This window comes from Lathyrus oleraceus, chromosome 2 (assembly GCF_024323335.1).
Source record: "Lathyrus oleraceus cultivar Zhongwan6 chromosome 2, CAAS_Psat_ZW6_1.0, whole genome shotgun sequence".
Classification (NCBI taxonomy): Eukaryota; Viridiplantae; Streptophyta; class Magnoliopsida; order Fabales; family Fabaceae; genus Lathyrus; species Lathyrus oleraceus.
In genome coordinates, this window is record NC_066580.1 from 170,524,019 (window position 1) to 170,545,907 (window position 21,889).

At 40.1% G+C, this 21,889-nt stretch overlaps 1 non-coding gene across 1 annotated transcript; it reads left to right on the forward strand.

The window, feature by feature from the left end:
- The first annotated feature begins 21,167 nt into the window (after positions 1-21,167).
- On the forward strand, positions 21,168-21,274 carry LOC127124964 (small nucleolar RNA R71). Its single transcript, XR_007804434.1, has one exon. It is a non-coding gene; the product is annotated as a small nucleolar RNA R71 (small nucleolar RNA).
- Positions 21,275-21,889: the final 615 nt, after the last annotated feature.

Genomic DNA, 21,889 nt, shown 5'->3' on the forward strand with positions numbered 1-21,889 from the left:
GCCAGGTTCCTCGGAGAGTATCTGATATGATGAGGGCAAGAGAAACTAGGAAGCAAAGGTCCCTGCCGGGGGATGATCATCAGTCATTCCAGCTGGGGACAGGAGTTATTGCACAGATAAAATCCGCCACATAAGAAACTCTATTGGGGAATCTATCCACGGGATAAAGGGATTCTGGGGATCAACCACCAAGTACCGTGCTTACCGAAGAGATCACCTCTACTGAGGAGGAAAGGTCGCTACTCTGCTGAAGGGAAGAGTGGTGAATATCTCACCAAACACTCCACCCAGTAGAAAAACCACAAAAGGCTCCGGAAGAAGAGGAAACAGTCATGCCAGGAATATGAACAAATGTCTTACCCTGTTAGGGATCATTCCATCCTTGGGAGAACACTGAGGATCTCCTAAGTATCCTTTCGTCATTGTGAATGTTCACTTTGTTTAAAAACAAGTTATGAAAAATTTGATTATTCAAAACAATGATATTTTCTCAATTAAAGCATGCAAAACGTTTGTTGAATAGAAACAAAAAGAGTGCAAATAATTGAATAAAAGGCTCAAATTTATTTGATGGAATGGTAGTCTGCATATGGCAAGACTCCCTAGATCTTTACAAATTTGAAATTGGTGATATATATTGGAAAAGGGATACATTGAACACAATGACCATTTCTCCACCAATTCTGAATCCGATGTATTTGAAGCTTCGGTTAATAACGAATGAGCCAGAATCTCTGACGGATGACAATTGTAGAACAAAATCTTGTCAGGATGCAGTTACTTGCCAAATCCCTAATTTTTGCCTAGATTGCCCCAGGATGAGGTACTCAATCTAGCGGGATACATATATTCATTTTTCATGTCTCTAACTTTTTCCTGGATCGCCCTTTCGGGTTTTCAATCCACCGAGACGCTCATTTTTGCCTAAGCCGCCCTTTCGGGTTTTCAACTTAGCGAGCTATTCTGTTTTTATTTTTAGGCGAAGTATTTCTTGACTGCATCTGAATTCACAGGACGAGTGAAATCCCTCCCATCCATAGTTGTAAGTATCAAAGCACCGCCTGAAAAAGCTCTTTTAACAACATATGGACCTTCATAGTTTAGAGTCCATTTTCCTCTAGAATCGGGCGCGAAAGACAAGACTTTCTTGAGCACAAGGTCACCTTCTCGGAACACACGAGGCTTGACCTTCTTATCAAAAGATTTCTTCATCCTTTGCTGATATATTTGACCATGGCACATGGCAGTCAATCTCTTCTCTTCTATCAAATTTAGCAGGCCATAACGACTCTGAACCCATTCAACATCAGTCAACTTGGTCTCCATCAAGACTCTCATTGATGGGATCTCCACGTCTACTGAGAGTACAACCTCCATGCCATAAACAAGAGAAAAAGGGGTTGCCCCTGTTGAAGTGCGGACAGATGGGCGATTTCCATGTAAAGCAAATGGGAACATCTCATGCCAATCCTTATACGTGACAACCATCTTTTGGATAGTTTTCTTGATATTCTTATTAGCAGCTTCAACAGCCCCATTCATCTTGGGTTTGTAAGGAGAAGAATTATGACGCGCGACCTTGAACTCGCTACACAGCTCTTTCATCATTTTGTTATTCAAGTTAGACCCATTATCATTGATGATCTTATCTGGCACACCATAACGGAATATGAGTTGATTCTTGATAAACTTCACGACCACCTACCTGGTCACATTTGCATACGATTCCGCTTCAACCCACTTGGTGAAGTAATCAATTGCTACGAGAATGAATTTGTGACCGTTGGACGCTTTCGGATCTATCATGCCAATCATGTCAATTCCCCACATGGAGAAAGGCCATGGTGATGAAATCACATTCAGAAGCGTCGGAGGAATATGAATTTTATCCGCATAGATCTGACACTTATGGCATTTCTTCACATATTTGCAGCAGTCAGACTCCATTGTCAGCCAATAGTAGCCTGCTCTCAACATCTTTCTAGCCATGGCATGTCCATTGGAATGAGTCCCAAATGAACCCTCATGGACCTCAGTCATCAACAGGTCTGCTTCGTGTCTATCCATGCATCTGAGCAGAACCATGTCAAAATTTCTCTTATAAAGCACATCGCCATTGAGGTAGAAACTTCCTGATAATCTCCTCAAAGTCTTCCTGTCTTTCACAGATGCCCCAGGCGGGTAAACCTGGTTCTGAAGGAAACACTTGATGTCGTAATACCACGGCTTATCATCTTTCACCTCTTCTATCGAACACACATGAGTTGGTCTGTCCATGTGCATCACTGTGATATTGGGAACTTCATTCCAAAGTTTTACCACAATCATCGAAGCAAGTGTAGCAAGAGCATCTGCCATCCGATTCTCATCTCGAGGAATATGATGGAAGTCAACCTCAGTAAAGAACGTTGAAATCCTCCTCGCGTAATCCCTATATGGAATGAGACCAGGTTGATTCGTTTCCCATTCACCCTTAATCTGATTAACAACGAGGGCCGAATCACCAAAAACATCAAGATGCTTGATCCTAAGATCAATACATTCCTCCAATCCCATAATACCGGCCTCATACTCAACCATATTATTTGTGCATTTGAAAGTTAGCCTTGCTGTAAAAGGAATATGTCTGCCCTGAGGAGTAATAATCACTGCCCCAATACCATTTCCATACTGATTTACAGCTCCATCAAACACCATACTCCATCTAGAACCAGGCTCTGGCCCTTCATCGAGTGTAGGCTCATCGCAATCTTTCATTTTCAAATACAGAATTTCCTCATCTGGGAAGTCAGACCAAACTGACTGATAATCCTCAATCGGCTGATGTGCCAAGTGGTCAGCCAAAATACTACCTTTAATAGCCTTCTAGGCTCGATACTCAATATCATACTCAGATAATAACATCTGCCAACGGGCAATCCTCCCTGTTAAAGCAGGTTTCTCGAAGATATACTTGATTGGATCCATTCTGGATATCAACCAAGTCGTATGAGTCAACATATACTGGCGCAAGAGCTTAGCAGCCCAAGCCAAAGCACAACATGTCTTTTCAAGCATTGAGTATCGAGACTCACAATCAGTGAACTTCTTGCTTAAGTAGTAAATAGCATATTCTCTCTTCCCTGATTCGTCTTGTTGACCAAGGACATAACCCATTGAGTCTTCAAGAACAGTCAGATACATGATCAATGGTCTTCCTTCCACGGGCGGAGACAGGATCGGAGGTTCAGACAGATACTCTTTAATATTGTCAAAAGCTTTCTGGAAATCCTCGGTCCAATCATGGGACTGATCTTTCCGGAGGAGCTTGAATATCGCCGCACATGTGGCAGTCATGTGGGATATGAATCTGGAAATATAATTCAAGCGGCCAAGAAAACCTCGGACTTGCTTCTCAGTTTTGGGCGCAGGCATCTCTTGTATTGCTTTGACCTTTGCAGGATCAACCTCAATACCTCTTTCATTGACGATAAAGCACAATAACTTGCCGGAACGAACTCCAAATGTACACATGTTGGGATTCAGACGAAGCTTGTACTTCCTCAAACGTTGAAAAAGCTTCAACAAGTGCTCTACAGGTTCCACTTCGGTTCTTGACTTAGCGATCATATTGTTAGCATATACCTCGATGTCCTTGTGCATCATATCATGAAACAAGGTGGTCATAGCTCGTTGATACGTGGCTCCAGCGTTCTTCAAACCGAAGGGCATCACTCGATAACAGAATGTTCCCCAAGGTGTGATGAATGTTGTCTTCTCCATATCCTCGGGTGCCATCTTGATCTGATTATATCCGGAAAATCCATCCATAAATGAGAAAACATTGAATTTAGTTGTATTGTCTACCAGCATATCAATATGTGGTAGAGGGAAATCATCTTTTGGACTAGCTTTATTCAAGTCCCTATAGTCCACACACATTTGGACTTTTCCGTCTTTCTTAGGCACGGGGACAATATTAGCCACCCATTGAGGATGTGTGAAATTCTGGTATCAGATCTAAGATGTCGAAGGTAATGTCACAACACTGATATCTGCTTGTAAACAATGGATAAACAAAAACAGAATGGTAAAGCAAATAACACAAGCAATTATTAACCCAGTTCGGTGCAACTCACCTACGTCTAGGGGCTACCAAGCCAGGAAGGAAATTCACTAAAATAGAATTAGTTCAAAGACTATCCGTACACTTCACCAAGTTACAGTCTTTGACACCTAATCTCTATCCGTGCAATTTCTACCTAAGCACTCTTAGATATGAGAACCCACTCAGTTCCTACAATCACACACCAGTGATTTTAAACAACAATCCCTTATGAAAAGAAAATACTTTTCAATTACACACTCTTGATTTTACTTCACAGTTTCAATCAAGCAGACACACACTTGATCTTCCTTCACAACATTGATCAAGTAGACACACACTCTTGCTTAACAACTTTAGAGTGATAAATTACAACCACAAATCAATCCAATTCAATCATCAATGGATGACTTGAATGACCTACAAGTCTTATGACTAAACAGACACAAACCCTAGCTCTCTCTCTCAATTTCTCTCAGTCTTGGTTGTGTGTTCAAACAAGTTTTCTAAGTCCCTTTTTATAGAAGCTCCCAGCTGGGCTTGGACATCTTGAAAACCCTAAATCTATTTTCCAATCAAATATTTTTATATTAGCTGTATAGATCTCCTTGGAAAATAAGTAAATCTGGTTGTAATCCATGATTGAATGCGCCAGCTAGCCATATCTGCAATCGTACAAAGATTGCCATTAATTGTGCAATCACAAAACACCAGACATTCATACTGAATGTTCTGTGTATAGGATGTCATGACATCGGGTCTGACATCCTGGAAAAATCCTGCATAATCCAATAATTCATTTTATAACTTCTAGCAGGTACAACCATATCAGATGCCATGACATTGTGTATGTCATCTGAAACAATCCTGCATGAACATGCCTTTCAATTAAGCTCCAGCAGGTACACCCAATATCAGAAGCCTTAGCATTGTAAGTGGCATTCTGAAATAATCCTGCATGCACATGTTCTTGAACTCCAACAGGTACATATGATATCTTATGTTAAGACATCACACATGACATCTTGTGAACACTCTTTGTTTTACCAAAATTGCTGCCAACTCTTAGAATCAACAAACTCCCCCTTTGGCAAATTTTGGCTAAAATATATATCTGTCCTTTTTGTTCACAAGGTAAATTATCAGCAGTTTAAACAACATAATAGAAGTTTAATCAGCAGCAGAAGCAAAACAATTACTAGCTATGGTTACTAGTAATACACACATGCACAAGGGTACTTCTCCTCCCCCTAAATTTGTTCACCAACAACAGAATTACTAGTTATGGATGCAACTAGTAAGACACACAAATGCACAATTCACCAGGGTACTTCTTCTCCCCCTAAATCTGTGCATACAACAATCATAACAGCTACTGAACTCCAGTACCTTTACCAGCCAGAATGTCATACTGACAACTACTACACCATCAACACCTATGCACCATATCAGACATCCTCTTTGACATTTGTAACAAATAGAATTAAATTCTGTTTTAGCACCTATGCACTTCTTCCAATAATAGTTGTCCTTCTGTCCAGCCACATACAACTTCCACAACAACACTTCTCCCCCTTTTTAGTCAAAAATTGACCAAAGGTGACCAATTAGACAAAATAAATGTCTATTAGCCTAGCAGAGAATGATAGATCATGTGTTATAACATTAAGCATGTTAAAACAAAATATTCAGGAAGTACACACCATCATTAAACACAACTGTGATAGCTGGAATAATGAACAAATCCAAGGAACTCATTAAGAGCCCTAAATATTACATAACAGGCATCAAAAGGACTGCCACAAAATACAAAACAGTAAAAACATCAGCCTGTCAAACAACACCAGCTTCCACCACACTTTCCAGCACCCCTCCAAGTCTTCAATTCATCCAGGGACCATTAATTAGAAGAAGAAGAAGAATCATCTTCACCTTCACTTGTGTCTTTACCTGCACCTTCAGAATCTTTTGAGCTTCCAGAACTTCCATTGGATTGGGATTTTGATCTTGTATTTGAGTCCTTCCCAGCCTTTTCTACTTCTTCCTTCTTCAGGCTATAGATAAGAACTTCTAAAGCCTCTTTTCTAGCTTTTGCCACCCTTATACCATTGTCCAATTCCTTGCAGGTCTCTTTCAGTTGGTCAATCAAGCTTCCTTTAGCTGTAGACTCCCTTCTGGCAGATGTCATGACATCATTGACATGACTTCCCTCAAACAACTTATAATGAATGGACAGAGGGGATTTTCTCCTGCTTGGAATGTCACTTGTGCTCAGAATCCCTGGTTGTTGGCTCAGGATAATGCCACACATAAGGGAAGGGAATGCAATAGGTAACTTCACAGCATTTGTAGAAGCATGTCTGATGGTTTGATCAAATATGAATTTCCCAAAATCATAGTTTATCTTGGTTCCAATTTCATGAATGATTCTTCCCAGGGCAATAGAGATGGTAAAGACATGATTAGTAAGTACCCAATTTGCTGAACCAATCTTATGCAGAATGGCATATTTAACAGTGAGCTTACTAGCTGATAGGTGTTTCCTACTAGGCCATTCCTTAACTTGGCCAGCTGTAATAATTCTACAGACCTCATTGTCTGTGGTCTCTAGATCTACTCCTCCATCAGTTCCTCTCCCTAGGAAATTGTTGATGATAGTAGGTAAAAGTTTCAGACACTTACCCCTTACAAAAACTTTGCAGCCCTCCCTGCTGCTTCTTCCATAAATCTCCTCAGGGATGTTCACAATGAATTCTTTGACCAACCCCTCATAGCACTGAGGCAGAGCAGTCACAGTTTTCATAAGACCAACTTCCTTAATTAACTCCATGACTTCCTTTACTTCACTTGCCTCTTTTCCCAATTCTCTTTCAACTATTACCCTTCTTTGAGTCACAAACTTCCATTTGGCAGCACCACCTTCTACGTGAAAAGAGATATTGTCAAGATGAATAATAACCACTTTGTTTGGAGACTTCTTTACAGGCTTCCTTTTAACAGGGGGAATGTCTGAGACATCATATTCGACATCCTCATCAGATTCAGAACTCTCACTTTCTTTCATCTTCCTGACCTCTACTTTACTCCAAGTCTTGGAGGGACCTATACCAGCAACCCTTTTCTCTTTCCTACCTGTCCTTATCTCAGCCATACTCTTCCTTTTTCTCAGTCTATTAGCTACACTTGTTTTCACAAGATTGACCAACATGTCATCTTCTTCCTCAAACCTTTCTTCCTCAATGTCCTGAGCAGTATCAGGGGACATACTAGGTAAGTTTTTTCCAAGAGAACATAGTCCCTCAACAGCTACTTCCTTTTCTGTATTAGATGAGTCATAAGCTTTTTCAGCTTGGGTTTCCACCTCAGATGAGGGGTCCCTTCTGGACAGACGGGTAAAAATGTCCTTAACTCCATGCTCTTCAACCAGTATCCTAGTAACTAGGTTTCTTATGATGCGATCAGTAGAGTGCGTGTCTTCTTTATCAGGCGATTTTTCAGGAGTGTTACCTTGCTTAGCTCTAGCCATGGAAGGGGAGCTTGGAACGTCACCTGGTATCATACGCAGAGGAGTCACGTCCATCAAATCTTCATCTAAAAATTCCATGGAGGAAGTTCTAGTATGAAAGGATTTTGAGCTAGATGTTGATGGATGTTGAGACATGTTGTTGAGCTTTGGAGAAAACTTTCTTTGCCCTAGAAGAGATTCTCTGAGAAGTTTGATGAAGATGGAAAGAATTGTGTTCAGGCAGAGTGCGCAAATGAAATAGATACTATTTCCAATACTAGGAGATGATTCATTATTAATGTGGCTTTTTCTTTTCATTGGGCAGACAATATTTTTGTTACCTTTTCCACTCCACATTAATTGCCATATTTTTTCAAGAAACCAATCCCCTAATTTTCCCTTTTCATATTTTCTACATGAGTGATGAAAGCAAGTGATGTACTTGGTCTAGCTGTGCTGAATATGGTCTTTGGACATAGGTGTACCATCCAGGTTGTCATAATACAATGTCATAGCATCGAGTGTGACATTGTATATAATTATCAGTAATTTCATCCAACTTGGTTGAGTATTGTTGCTTTCATCTGATATCTTCTCAATTTTCTTTGCACTCATAGTCCCTTGTGTCTCAGTTTCAGCAAAGCTCTTACTACCTTCAGACTTCATACCACCAGTCATATGTTCAGGTGTTTGGGCCATCATGACCTTTTCTTCCTTGAGGTTAGGTCTTAGCATCCTTGTCTGACATTTTTCCTTTCCCTTGAAGATTCTTCTTGCATCTGTACTCATCTTAGAGGGGTTATCCATTTGAGAGCTCCACATGTAGCAGTTATTGTTGGTCCTGATTCCTTTCATAATTACTTCACTGTGTTTGTTCACAATCAGACATTCAGTTTTAGTGAAGATGATATTCAGACCTTGATCCCCTAGCTGACTGATGCTTATTATATTTGAAGTCAAGCCCTTGACCAGTAGAATATTGTCAAGTTTAGGAGCTTCAGGACACTTAAGCTTGCCTATCCCCTTTATTTCACCTTTAGCTCCATCACCAAAGGTTACATAGCTTAAGTCATGAGGGTGAAGATCAGTTATCAAGTCTGAGTTTCCAATCATGTGTCTAGAGCATCCACTATCAAAATTCCACTCTTCTTTGTGAGCCATTAGACTTGTAACATTAGTCTTAGGAACCCATTGCTTCTTGTTGATAGGCCTGTGATGTTTGGGTCTAGGTTGATAGTGAGTCTGTTGATGAACATGGATAGGATAACCATACAGCTTATAGCAGAAGGGCCTTGAGTGTCCAAATTTCCCACAGTAATGACATCTCCATCTTTGGTGTTTGTCTTTCTGTTGTTTTCTCTTCTGATGGTGTGACATATAATATGACATCTTGGAACTGCTCTTACTATTGCTGCATTTAGGTTTAGCTTGAGGTTTGCAACCAGTGTAACTACTTTCAGCCTTAGTTTTATGGTACCCTATTCCAGATTTGACTCCTGTGATTTGTCCAGTTTGAAGAATCTTGTCTAAGGAGTCAGATCCATTGTTCAGCATCCTTACATACTTGGTTCTCTCTTCTAGTTTTGAGTTTAAGAGCACAACTTCAGTTTTTAGCTTGAAGATTGTTTCCACATGTTCTGCTTTTTCATTCTCCAGTTGTACTATCTTCTGGCTCTCAACTTGTTCACCTTCATCTAGCTTGACCTTCAGAGCCACAACTTCTGTTTTTAATTTGGAGATGGTTTCCAAGTATTCTACCTTCTCATTCTCAAGTTGAGTTATGTCTTTCTTCTGGTTTAAAGACTGCTTGTTCAGCTCTACACTTTTCTGACACAGCTCTCTGTAGGTAAAGGCCAATTCCTCAAAGGTTACTTCACCATCACTTAAGTCTTCATCAGATCCCCATCTTCCTGTCAAAGCAGTCACAAGATTTGCAGCCTCCTCTATATCACTCTCATCTAACTAGGTGGCAGCAAGACTCATCTTCTGCTTCTTGAGGTAGGTACCATATTCTGTTCTAATGTGTCCATACCCATCACATTCATAGCACTTAACTTATTTTCCTTCTTTGGGCTTTTCTTCTGACCTTACTCTTCTTCCATTGCTGATGTCAAATGAGATGTTTTTGACATTTTCCTTGGATCTTACATTCATTTTCTTTAACAATCTGTTAAATTGTCTCCCCAGCATTGCAACTTCATTGGCCCACTCTTTATCCACATCTTGACTGTTTTCCTCTTTTGTGTTGGATACAAAGGCAATGCTCTTGGTTTTCTTTTCAGTTCCATCAATCAATCCCATCTCAAAGGTTTGAAGGGAACCAATTAGCTCATCTACCCTCATGTTGGAGATGTCTTGAGACTCTTCTATGGCAGTCACCTTCATTGCAAATCTCTTAGGGAGTGACCTGAGTATTTTTCTCACCAACTTTTCATCTGTCATCTTCTCTCCCAGGGCTCCTGAAGCATTAGCAATCTCAAGGATACTCATGTGAAATTCATGAATGTTTTCATCTTCTTTCATCCTTAAGTTTTCAAACTTGGAGGTGAGCAGCTGAAGTCTAGACATCTTTACTCTAGAGGTGCCTTCATGAGTGATCTTGAGAATGTTCCAAGCGTCTTTGGCCACTTCACAGTTATTTACCAGCCTGAAGATATTCTTGTCTACCCCATTGAATATTGCATTCAAGGCTTTATAGTTTCCAAGAGCAAGATCATCCTCCTCCTTGGACCATTGTTCTTCAGGCTTCTCCTTCTTTAGTAATGACAGGATGCACCCAACCTGTTGGCACAGCTTTCCAAGCCTTGTTATCAAGGGATTTCATAAACGCTACCATTCTAGGTTTCCAATAGTCATAGTTAGAACCATCCAAAATTGGTGGCCTATGAACAGATCCTCCATCTCTCTTCATTGTACCAGAAAGTATTGCCCCTAGATCTCACCCAGAACCAGAGCAGGATGCCTGCTCTGATACCAATTGAAATTCTGGTATCAGATATAAGATGTCAAAGGTAATGTCACGACACTGATATCTGCTTGTAAACAATGGGTAAACAAAAACAAAATGGTAAAGCAAATAACACAAGCAATTGTTAACCCAATTCGGTGTAACTCACCTACGTCTGGGGGCTACCAAGCCAGGAAGGAAATTCACTAAAATAGAATTAGTTCAAACATTTAACATGAATCTATTGAATGAAAATATCATTGTATTTATGCGCCAACAATGTCATCACTCCTCCTTTTGGCATGGGAGGAGGGTTTTTAAACACAATGAGCATTACTTTGACTTATGGATAACTGTTGGATTATCCACAGCGACCCAATTATTCCATTTCATTTCATCTTCATCTCATTTTCTTTTTATTTTTGGCCAATGAGTTAATGTCTTATGGTTGGTCTTGACATATAAGAGGCTTAACCTTCTTTGATCCAAATCAAACTCAACTTGATCCAAGATCAAGTGAGTTGCTTTGTGTCCAAGATAGGTTTCTTTTTTGCCAAGCAAAAAACTTAAAGTCCATACAAGGCCTTTCCTCTTTTCTTTTGGCCTGAAAAGTTGTAGGAGCTTGGCTTACTAGGCATGATCTCTAAATTGTGTTTATTTGCCTATAGTTTTATTGACCGACCTCAGATAGGTGTGACTACTACATTAGTCCACTTACTATTGCTTAACATAGCGATAAATTGTCTTATGACACACTAACATAACCACTAATTAATAACTTTAATTTGAGCATTTAATTTCTTGCAATTTACTTTAATGCAATTTACTTTCTTGCTCATTTATTCATATTGCTTTTCCTTTTGCTCACTTGAGCACATATTTTATGTTTATGTCATTTTCCTTTTGCTCATTTGAGCCTATTATTGTATATAAATATATTGTTGCTTTGTGGTTGTTTTGTCTTTGTTTGTGTGAACCAAATGCAAAAAGGAGAAATGACGTAGATTTAGGACTTACCTATGCTTAAAGGAGTCCAAGAGCAACTAGGCCTCATGCCTTTAGAATGCTAAATTTGTTGAAGAGGAACTAGGCCTCATGCATTTAAAATGCTTAATCTCAAAGTTGACTTCAAAGGACTTTCTTTCCCAAACTTATTCTTTGTCCATTCCTCTTATTGTGTTGTGAACTTTTTGATGTTTGCTCTTGTGTGATAGGGATCCCATCTTGAGATAGTAAGAAGGACCATTGTCATGAGTAGCCAAGTCAAGAGAGACAAGCCAAATGGAGATCCTAGGAGCTTGAATATATATTTGTTTGATTTCTTGAGTGCTTGCTAAGTCCAAAGGAAAGGAGCATCTTGGATCATCTCTATGATCTCAAGAAAGGGAACTCCAAGGGTTTTATCTTCTCTATTATCTTTGTATGCTTTAGGACTATCCCTTCTCTTATTCTCCTCACTCTAACCCAAGCCAAACTCTTTTTGTGCAAACTTTCACATTGTTTTCAAACTAGAAACCTAGGCCTTATGCCTTTGACTTTCCAAAATCTTTTCATTAATACTCATTGTGAATAAACATTAATTAAACTTTGACTTATTTTTGTAAATAAATCTAACTTATAAATACAACTCACTTCAAGTTGATTTTTGTGGTTCCAATGGCCACCTTTGTTAAAACTTTTCATAAACATTAGCTATATGTTTGAGTTATCATAGTGGTTGATGTAAACCTCACCTTATCCTTAGTGATTGGATTATAAGTCTTCCATACTTATTATAGGGTTAACCCCCTCACTAGTATGTTGAAGCTCTCCTCACATGGTGGATTGTTGGTTTAGGTTGAGTTTTCTTCCTTTGATAACAAAAGACCTTAAGGCTTTTGATCAAATCAATTCATCAATCTTCTGAGATTTTTACCCCGAACTACGAGGTTTTGGTCTTACCTTTGTGATGGTACGTAGGCAATGGGTTCATCCATTCAAACAACAAAATTGTAAATATAATATTCTCTTCTCATCCCCTCAGTCTTTTGCACATATTTTCACAAATACCAACCTACAACACACACTTGCAAAAAGGGCTGCCTTAGAGTACTAAGGATGTTTTGGATGCTTAAAACCTTTCCATTTCATAACCAACCCCCTTACCCAGATCTCTGACATTTTTATTAGTTTTTGATTTGATAAAACTTCTTACTTGGCTTTTTTTTCACTTTTTAGCCTTTCCTTTGGACAAATAAAAGTGCGGTAGCGACTCGAATTGTATACTTACTTTTGGTTTAGTCAATAAGCCATAAGGTAACGAATACCCCGCTACAAACTTACACGGATGACTCGTCAGACACATGTTATTTTATTGAAAGGAAAAAAAAACAAGCAACTAAAATAAACAAAACATACAAAAAATAAAGAAAAATGGTAAAAAGCGATAAAAGTAAAGGAAGGCGATAAAAAGCAATAAAAATAAAGGAAAGATGAAAAGGGATAAAATCTCCTCCCACACTTAAACCGAACATTGTACTCAATGTTTCAATATGAGATAGGGTAGGAGTAACCTAGAAGAGAGAGAGAGAGAGAGAGAGAGAGAGAGAGAGAGAGAGAGAGAGAGAGAGAGAGAGAGATAGGGGTGAGCAACAGTATCGTCACCGTCACCGCCCTGGTCAGGATGCCTAGGTCGATGACGTCTGGATCGAGTACTAAGTCCTTCCTGCAACTGTTGAGAGAGACCTAGGAGAGATCCTTGGGTGGCCTCGACGAGAGCGAAGTGACGCTCATTAGCCTGTCGCATGCGTTGCTGCTCATTAGTGATCGTAAGCATAGACTCAATGACAGTCCGATGTGCTTGCTCACTATACTGCTGGGAAGCTACCATAAAACTCATAATATCTGACAGTTGTTGGTTTATGGTGTTCAAGAGGGTGTCACGCCTTTCTTCACGAACCAGGTGCTTGCGCCACATCTCCTCGGTGATGTAGAAACCGAGAGTGGTACCTGCAAAAGGGTTAGAGGAAGAAGGTACGGTTTGTGCAGGTGATGCAGCAGGAATATCATGAGCCGGTGACTGGTCGCGCCGATCATAGTCATCATCGGTCCCTTGCCCTTCGTCCATAGGAATGTTAGGTGGCAAAGGGCCGGTAAAGGATGGAGCATCAAGATCGTATGTCTAGTGCCTCGCATGTTGCACATGCGTACGCTGGGAGCAAGGTAGGACAATGCTGGGTACAACTGCACCATGTATCATGAGGTAGAAACCGCCTTCTCGTCGCACCTTGCATAATTTCATATCTTTCAAAAACTTTAAGTTAATGGTGCGGTGAGGGAGTGGTTCCAAGGTGGCTAACTCAGCGTGTAGATTCAACGCTCTAGCAATGGAGGTAATTAAACCACCGAAAGAGATAGTTCCTCCTTTCTTAAGGATGGCAGACATATGGGCCAACATGAAAGGAATTGGATTGATCCTGCGATTAGTGAGGCAACCCTGTAAAAATAGCAATTCTCAGGCATTTACTTTGTTAGAATTTTCCCGGCTAAATATAGTACATGCCAAAAGGTATCTAAAAATACGTATGGTCGGGTTATGGATATTAGAAGACAAAATTCCTTCAAAGGAAGTGACATTCGCATTAGATAATTTGTTCCAAAAAGTAAATACCTCGAGTGCCCATTCAACATCCAAGGGCGTCTCACAGATAGCACCATCACCAGAAGGCATTCCGAGCAAACCCGCTAAAGCATCGGTAGTGTACTCGTATTCCACATTAAACATTCTAAAATAAATGGTACCTACCGTGATGGCAGTGCCAGGATGGACAGTGTAAATTAGGGAACTCAAAAATTCCCTAATGAGCCTATTATAGGTGGGTGCTTTACTTGCAAAAACATCGTGTAATCCTAAATTATAAAGCATGTGGAAAACACTATGGTATGTGCCTAGCGTGTACAAACAGTCTTCGTCGACATACCTGGTAGCGAGGATCTCCCGAGTTTGCAACCTTTGCAAAATCTTGTTTTGTCGCTCACCGGGCTTTCCTCCATGAAGAGTGATGCTGTTAAACTCCATTCTGTTCATTAATGGTGGTTGTAGAGAAAAATGAGTATTTATAGAAAAGAAAAGAGAAAATGGAATTTAATGGATTTTTTGGTGAGAGTTGGAGAAGTGAGATTGGAGAATTGTAATGGTTGTAGTGAAAATGAGAAGCTTGGAAATGTTAATGAATTTTGGTGGAATTGGGAGAAGAAGAGAATAGGTTTGGAGAGGTTGAAGAAGGTATAAATAGTGGAAAAGGTAAATCTGACCGTTACGTCATGGCACCCGCCATGGAGCTTATGGCGCCCGACACGTCTTCGGATTTGGTTTGGGCTGGCTGTGTTGTTCGCTTCTTGGGCCTCAATCCTCTCCTCTTCATTTTTGTAATGGGGGGTGTATATAGGTATCCACGAATGCTGCTTTTTTGTTTTTGATTTTAAGCTTGATAAAATAAAATAAAACAAAATAAAATAGTAAAGTAGAATAAAACAAAATAAAAAAAAGGACATAAAAACATAATAATTATAATAAAGCAAGCATAATGTCAGATGAAACAATTAAAATAAGCATGAATAATAAATAACGGGAAAATAGGGAAATTCAAATGGTATTTCTCGGTTCATGATGCCATCAATGCTCAGGATATAATGGAGTCTCCTCGACTTCGTAGCCTCGAAGCTCTGTGATCTGGCGTCGGAGATCGGGGATCTCATCATGCAGCATATTAGTCTTGGTGTCGTGTGAGGAAACCGCTACTTCGACCTGTAGGGCAATGTCAGCAAGCTCCTAGAGAAGCTGAGCTATCTCCATGCGAAGCTTAACCAATTCGGATTGCATGCTCGGAGTCTGGAGATTCGGATTGTTGGTACAAACTTTGATTCTGATCGGTGCAATCTTCGGCGCATCTACCGTCTCTTCCTTCCCTTCTAGGGCATAGGCCCAATTGACCTTATCAATAACACAAGTCACCTGAGGGTCAGGTAAAGTGAAGTAGTGAATGGTCTCACCCTCAATTAATAACCTGTATTGATCCGGATGGAAAGAAGATCTCCTCATCAAGCCACGTTCCAGACAGAAATCAACATCCATCAAGGTGTAGCTGCAATAGGATGTCAGGTGAGATAGTCTTCTATCGAGTCCCAGGGCTGAGGCTATGTGAGTCACAGTGCTCCCAACATGTATAGGGATCGCAGCAGAGAGAGCATTAAGATATAGGCTCTCGATCAGGAAAGCTCCACAGTCTACCGGGCGTGACTGGGTGGTACTGTACATGAAGAAGATCTCTTCAGCACTCACATGCGTATCAAGGTCACTCTTCCCCAGGAAGGTGTGGGAAATGATCATCTGGAAGTATCGGAAAGCAGGGTTGTGAATCTTATTGGAGACTTGGGTGGAAGGGTCAGGACTACCTCCACACGTGATATCGCTCCAAAACTTATCTACGTCTCGGCTTAGAAAGTAGCTCATGGGGAGCTCAGACGAAGCATCATAGGCAGTCTGGAAACAAAGCAAGTCGCCAAAACGCTTGTGGTTGAAAGTGTATTCTGCCCCAAACAACTTGTAGTTAATGTATCCTCCATCACTGGCGTGACCAACACAAGGCTCGTAAATAAGCGAACTTAGGAACTCCACTGTCAGGTTCCTGTAAGTCACGTGCATAGAATTTGTATATTCATCCCACTGTAACTGGTTGCACAAGTGCCTGAAGCTAGGCTCAATGCCTAATGCCTCCATGCAGCTCGAGTCGGGGTATCTAGTAGGCAGCATTGGGCTTTGTGAAAGCATGGCGTAGCATTGCTCTTGAATTGGGTCACGAAATATTACTAGCATGGTGTCGATATTCTCCATTCCTAAAAAGTTAGATAAGAAACAGAGGACACCTGAAATCAAAAATATATAATTGTTAGTCTCCACATAGATATACATATATATAAAAAAAATAAAAATATAAATTGAAAGTAGTAAAAGTATGGGGAAAGAAATCATGGGTTGCCTCCCATGCAGCGCTTGTTTAACGTCGTTAGCTTGACGATTCAAACTTTATATGTTAGAGGTAGGATTACAGGAGTAACTTCATATGTTAGAGGTAGGACACCTGTAACTTCAGTCTTGTCCATTTACCACGAATGGATTACAGGAGTTGTTCCAGATTTCAACTTGTTCAGATTTCAGGATTTTGGACACCTCAAAGGGGCATGTCCATCTCGAACGCAGTTTACCTGGAAAAAGACACAATCTCAAATTAAAGAGAAGAACAGAGTCTCCTATGTTAAATTCCTTTTTCACAATCCTCTTGTCGTGCCAAGCTTTGGTTCTCTCCTTGTATATAACGACATTCTCGTAAGCGTTTTGGCGAAGCTCCTCCAATTTGTGAATATCAAGGATTTTCTTCTTGCCAAATGCTAGGTAATCCAAATTTAGGGTCTTGATGGCCCAATATGCCTTGTGCTTGAGTTCAAAAGGTAAGTGGCATGACTTCCCGTAGACCAACTAGTACGGTGTAGTTCCAATGGGGGTCTTGTAAGCAGTTCTGTAAGCCCACAGTGCTTCTGTTAGCTTTTCAGACCAATCTTTTCTAGATATTGATACAGTTTTCTCCAAGATCTTCTTAATCTCTCTATTAGATACTTCATCTTGACCATTAGTCTGGGGGTGATATGGTGTTGCTACTCTGTGTTTCACTCCATAGTTTATTCAATATCCTGGATATAAAATGTGATCCACCATCACTTATGACAAGTCGTGGAACTCCAAATCTGGGAAAGGTATTATTCTTGAACATCTTGATGATTATTCTTGTGTCGTTGGTGGGTGCGGCGATAGCTTCTATCCACTTGGACACATAGTCAACTGCTACCAAAATGTACTTGTTTCCCAATGAAGATGGAAAAGGTCCCATGAAATCTATACCCCAAATGTCAAATAGCTCTACTTCTTGTATGTTCTTCAAAGGCATTTCCTCACGTCTTAAGATGTTTCCAGCGCGCTGGAAACGGTCACATCGGACAATATAAGCATGGACATCACACCATAATATCGGCCAACAAAGACCAGCTTGAAGGATCTTAGCGTATGTCTTAGACGTGCTTGAAAAGGAGTGGTTCGTCCCAATAGAAGTGTCTTATATCTTTAAAGAACTTCTTCTTCTATTGATAGTTGAGGTCAGGTGGTATGATATCAGCGGCTAGATAGTTCAAGGGGAGCGGTATCTATCTTAGCTACTAGTATGTCATAGGTGAAGTCATCATTTATAGGTAAATGATTTGGCTTTAAATGCTCTAATCTGGAAAGATGGTCAGCAACTACGTTTTCTATTCCGTTTTTGTCTCTAATGTCTAAGTCGAATTCTTGTAGCAAAAGGATCCACCTGAGTAATCTAGGTTTTGCATCCTTTTTGCTCAGAAGGTAACTGATAGTTGCATGGTCTGTATAGACTATAATCTTAGATCCTACGAGATAAGACCTAAATTTATCGATTGCGAAAACTACAGCTAGGAGTTCCTTCTCTGTTGTTGTATAATTTAATTGAGCAGCATCCATGGTTCTACTAGCGTAATATATTACGTGTAGTTTCTTATCTTTTCTTTGCCCTAAAACAGCTCCTATAGCGAAATCGCTAGCATCACACATTATTTCGAAGGGTTTAGTCCAATCCGGGGTTTGTAGAATAGGTGTTGAAATTAATGCTTATTTCAATTGGTTAAAGGCTTTGATGCATTTCTCATTGAAAATGAATTCAATATCTTTCGTTAGAAGGCCAGTGAGGGGTTTCGTTATTTTAAAGAAGTCTTTTATGAAGCGTCGGTAGAAACCGGCGTGTCCAAGGAAACTACGAACTTCTCTAACTATCTTAGGAGGGTTAAGGTTTTCTATAACTTCTATTTTTTCTTTGTAGACCTTAATTCCTCTTTTAGATATTATATGTCCTAACACTATGCCTTCTTTGACCATAAAGTGGCACTTCTCCCAATTTAACACAAGGTTAACTTCTACGCATCTCTCTAGGATTTTCTCAAGGTTAATAAGGCAGTCTTCAAAGTCTAATCCACACACCCAGAAGTCATCCATGAATACTTCCATGATTCCGTTGAGATAATCCGTGAAGATTGACATCATACCACGTTGGAAAGTAGCTGGTGCATTACAGAGTCTAAACGGCATTCGTCTGTAAGCAAACGTTCCGTAGGGACAGGTAAAGGTTGTTTTCTCTTTATCCTCGGGGTGAATGGGTATTTGAAAAAATCCAGAACATCCATCAAGATAACAAAAGTAAGAGTGTCTGGCAAGACGCTCAAGCATTTGATCTATGAATGGAAGGGTGAAATGGTCTTTCCTAGTTGCCTTATTTAGCTTCCTATAATCTATGCACATACGCCATCCGCCTTCTATGCGTTTAGCGATATGCTCTCCTTTTTTGTTCTGCACGACTGTGATGCCTCCGTTCTTGGGTACCACATGTACAAGACTTACCCATTTAGTATCGGAGATCTGATAGATTATACTGGCTTCCAGTAGGTTAAGGACTTCTTTCTTTACTACCTCGCTCATCACAGGGTTAATCCTTCTCGGATGTTCTCTGGAAGGTTTTGAATCCTCCTCTAGTGAGATCTTGTGCATACACACGGATGGGCTAATAACTTTTAAATCAGAGATGTTGTACCCTAAGGCAGAGGGGTACTTTCTTAAAACCTTCAAGATTCGATTCATCTCGTCTTGGTTTAAGGTGGCACTAACTATTACTGGGCGGTTCATTTCTTCATCCAAAACTTCATATCTTAGGTTCTTGGGTAGTTCCTTAAGTTCTTGGGCTGGTTTTTGAGAATTAGGTGAAGGGTCTGGAGTAAGATCCAGACATTCGTGAGGTTCCGTTTCCTCTAACTCGTCATCCTTTTCATTCGGGTTTAAAAATGGTTCGATCTTAGGTTCTCCCTGATCGAATTCTCTTATGCACTCATCTATGATATCAATCGCATAACATGCGTCTCCTAGAATTGGTGCAGTCAGGAATTTCGAAAGAATGAACTCGATCTTTTCATCCCGTACTTTGAAGGTTAATTTCCCTCTTTTGACATCTATTATAGCTCCGACTGTTGATAAGAATGATCTACCTAAAAGGATAGGGATATCTTCGTCTTATTTTATATCCATGACCACAAAGTCTGTTGGGATATAAAGTTCACCGATCCTAACTAGGATGTCTTCTAAAATGCCTACAGGATACTTAACAGACCTATCGACTAATTGTAGGGACGTCTTAGTTGGTTGCAATTCTCCTAGGTTTAACCTTTTACATACAACTAAGGGCATTAAACTTACACTAGCGCCTAAGTCTAGAAAAGCTTTATCGATCACATGACTTCCTAAAATGCAAGGTATAGAAAAACTACAAGGGTCTTTCTCCTTCTTAGCAAGTTTATCCTCATAAATAAAGTTGCATTCCAAGGGTTATGGATCGTCGAGCCTACGCTTGTTAGTTAAGATGTCTTTGTGAAATTTGGCATAAGACGGAGTTTGGGTGATAGCTTCGGTGAAAGGAATCTCTACATGAAGCTTTTCTATCACTTTTATAAATTTTTGATATTGGTTGTTGACTTTGGTTTGTTTAAGTCTTTGCGGATATGGGATTGGTGGTTTGTACGGGGGTGGTGGTTTATAAGTTTTATCCTTGGCTTTACCTTCTTGGTTGGTTTGTTTCTCGGTTTCCTCCTGTTCCTCTTCTTGGTTGGTAGGCATATTTTCTTTAGAAGATTTGGACTCACTCATTGTTGGGTTCTGAGGCCCTTCGTAAGCGGTCCCACTTCGTAATGAGATAGCGTTAGCTTGCCATGGTTGAGGTGTTCCAGGAAATTGGCCTCCAGGTGTAGTTTGTGGGGCTTGGTTCTGTGCTACCTGTGAGATTTGGGTTTCAAGCATCTTGTTGTGAGTGATTATCTGATCAACCTTGGTTCCTAATTGTGTTATAAGTTCGCTTACGTGAATGTTCTGGTTTAGGAATTCTTTATTTTGCTGAGTCTGGCCCGATATAAAGCTTTCCATGATCTTCTCAAGGTTAGACTTCTGGGGCATAGCTTGCATAGGTTGGTTTAGTTTTTGGGCTTGATAACCTTGCGGTCTCTGAGGTGCATGATTTGGGATAGGGTTCTGGTTTTTATAGGAGAAATTTGGATGATTCTTCCATCCAGGGTTGTAAGTGTTTGAAAATGGGTTACCTTGGGCGTAATTCACTTGGTTAGTATTTAGTTCGTTCAAAAGGTTACACTCTGCCAATTTGTGTCCTTTAGATCCACAGAGTTTGCACTCTGTGCGGACTATTGCTACGGGGTTAGTGTTTGTAGACATATGTTCGATCTTAAAGGCTAAAGCATCCATTTTTGCATGCATCATGTCTAGAGAGCTTACCTCATGCATTCCACCTCGGGTCTCCTTTTTCCCTATCGATGCTCGTTCAGTTCCCCATTGATAATGGTTTTAGGCCATATCCTCAATTAGGTCACAAGCTTCTGGATAAGGTTTGTTCATCAACGCACCTCCTGCGGCAGCGTCGATGCCCGTCTTGGTGTTATAATGGAGTCCATTGTAGAAGGTGTGAACGATCAACCATTGTTCTAGGCCATGGTGTGGGCAGACTCTTAATAGCTCTTTATATCTCTCCCAAGCTTCGAAAAGCGATTCTCCTTGGTTTTGAGAAAATCTAGTTATTTGGTTTCGAAGAACAATAGTCTTACTAGGGGGAAATATCTAGAAAGGAATACTCTCCTACGATCTTCCCAGGTAGTTATTTAATTAGCTGGAAGTGAATCTAGCCATGAACGTGCTCTATCCATGAGGGAGAAAGGGAATAATCTTAAACGGATCGCATCGGGTGAAGCACCGTTAGGTTTAATGGTTATGCCTATGTTGGAGGAATGTTGGTTCTAGGTGTTGGCCGCAATTTTGGTAAAATCAAGATTGTTCACAAAATGTTGCATGTGATGCCTTAACATAAGATATGATGTACCTGCTGGATATTTAAAATGGAATTATGCAGGATTGTTCCAGGATGTCAGACCCGATGTCATGACATTTGTATATAGAACATTCAGTCTGAATGTTATGTATTATGTGATTGCATTTTTAATGGCAATCTGTGTCTGATTGATGAGTTGATTGAACACGCTATCAATCAGTAATTATAATGTGATTAAAATTATTTTCCAAAGAGATCTAACCAACTGTCATAAGAAGATTTGAATGGAAAATAGTTTTAGGGTTTCATGATGTCCAAGCCCAGCAAATTGCTTCTATAAAAAGAACATAGAAAACCTGATTTTATACACAAGAAATACATAG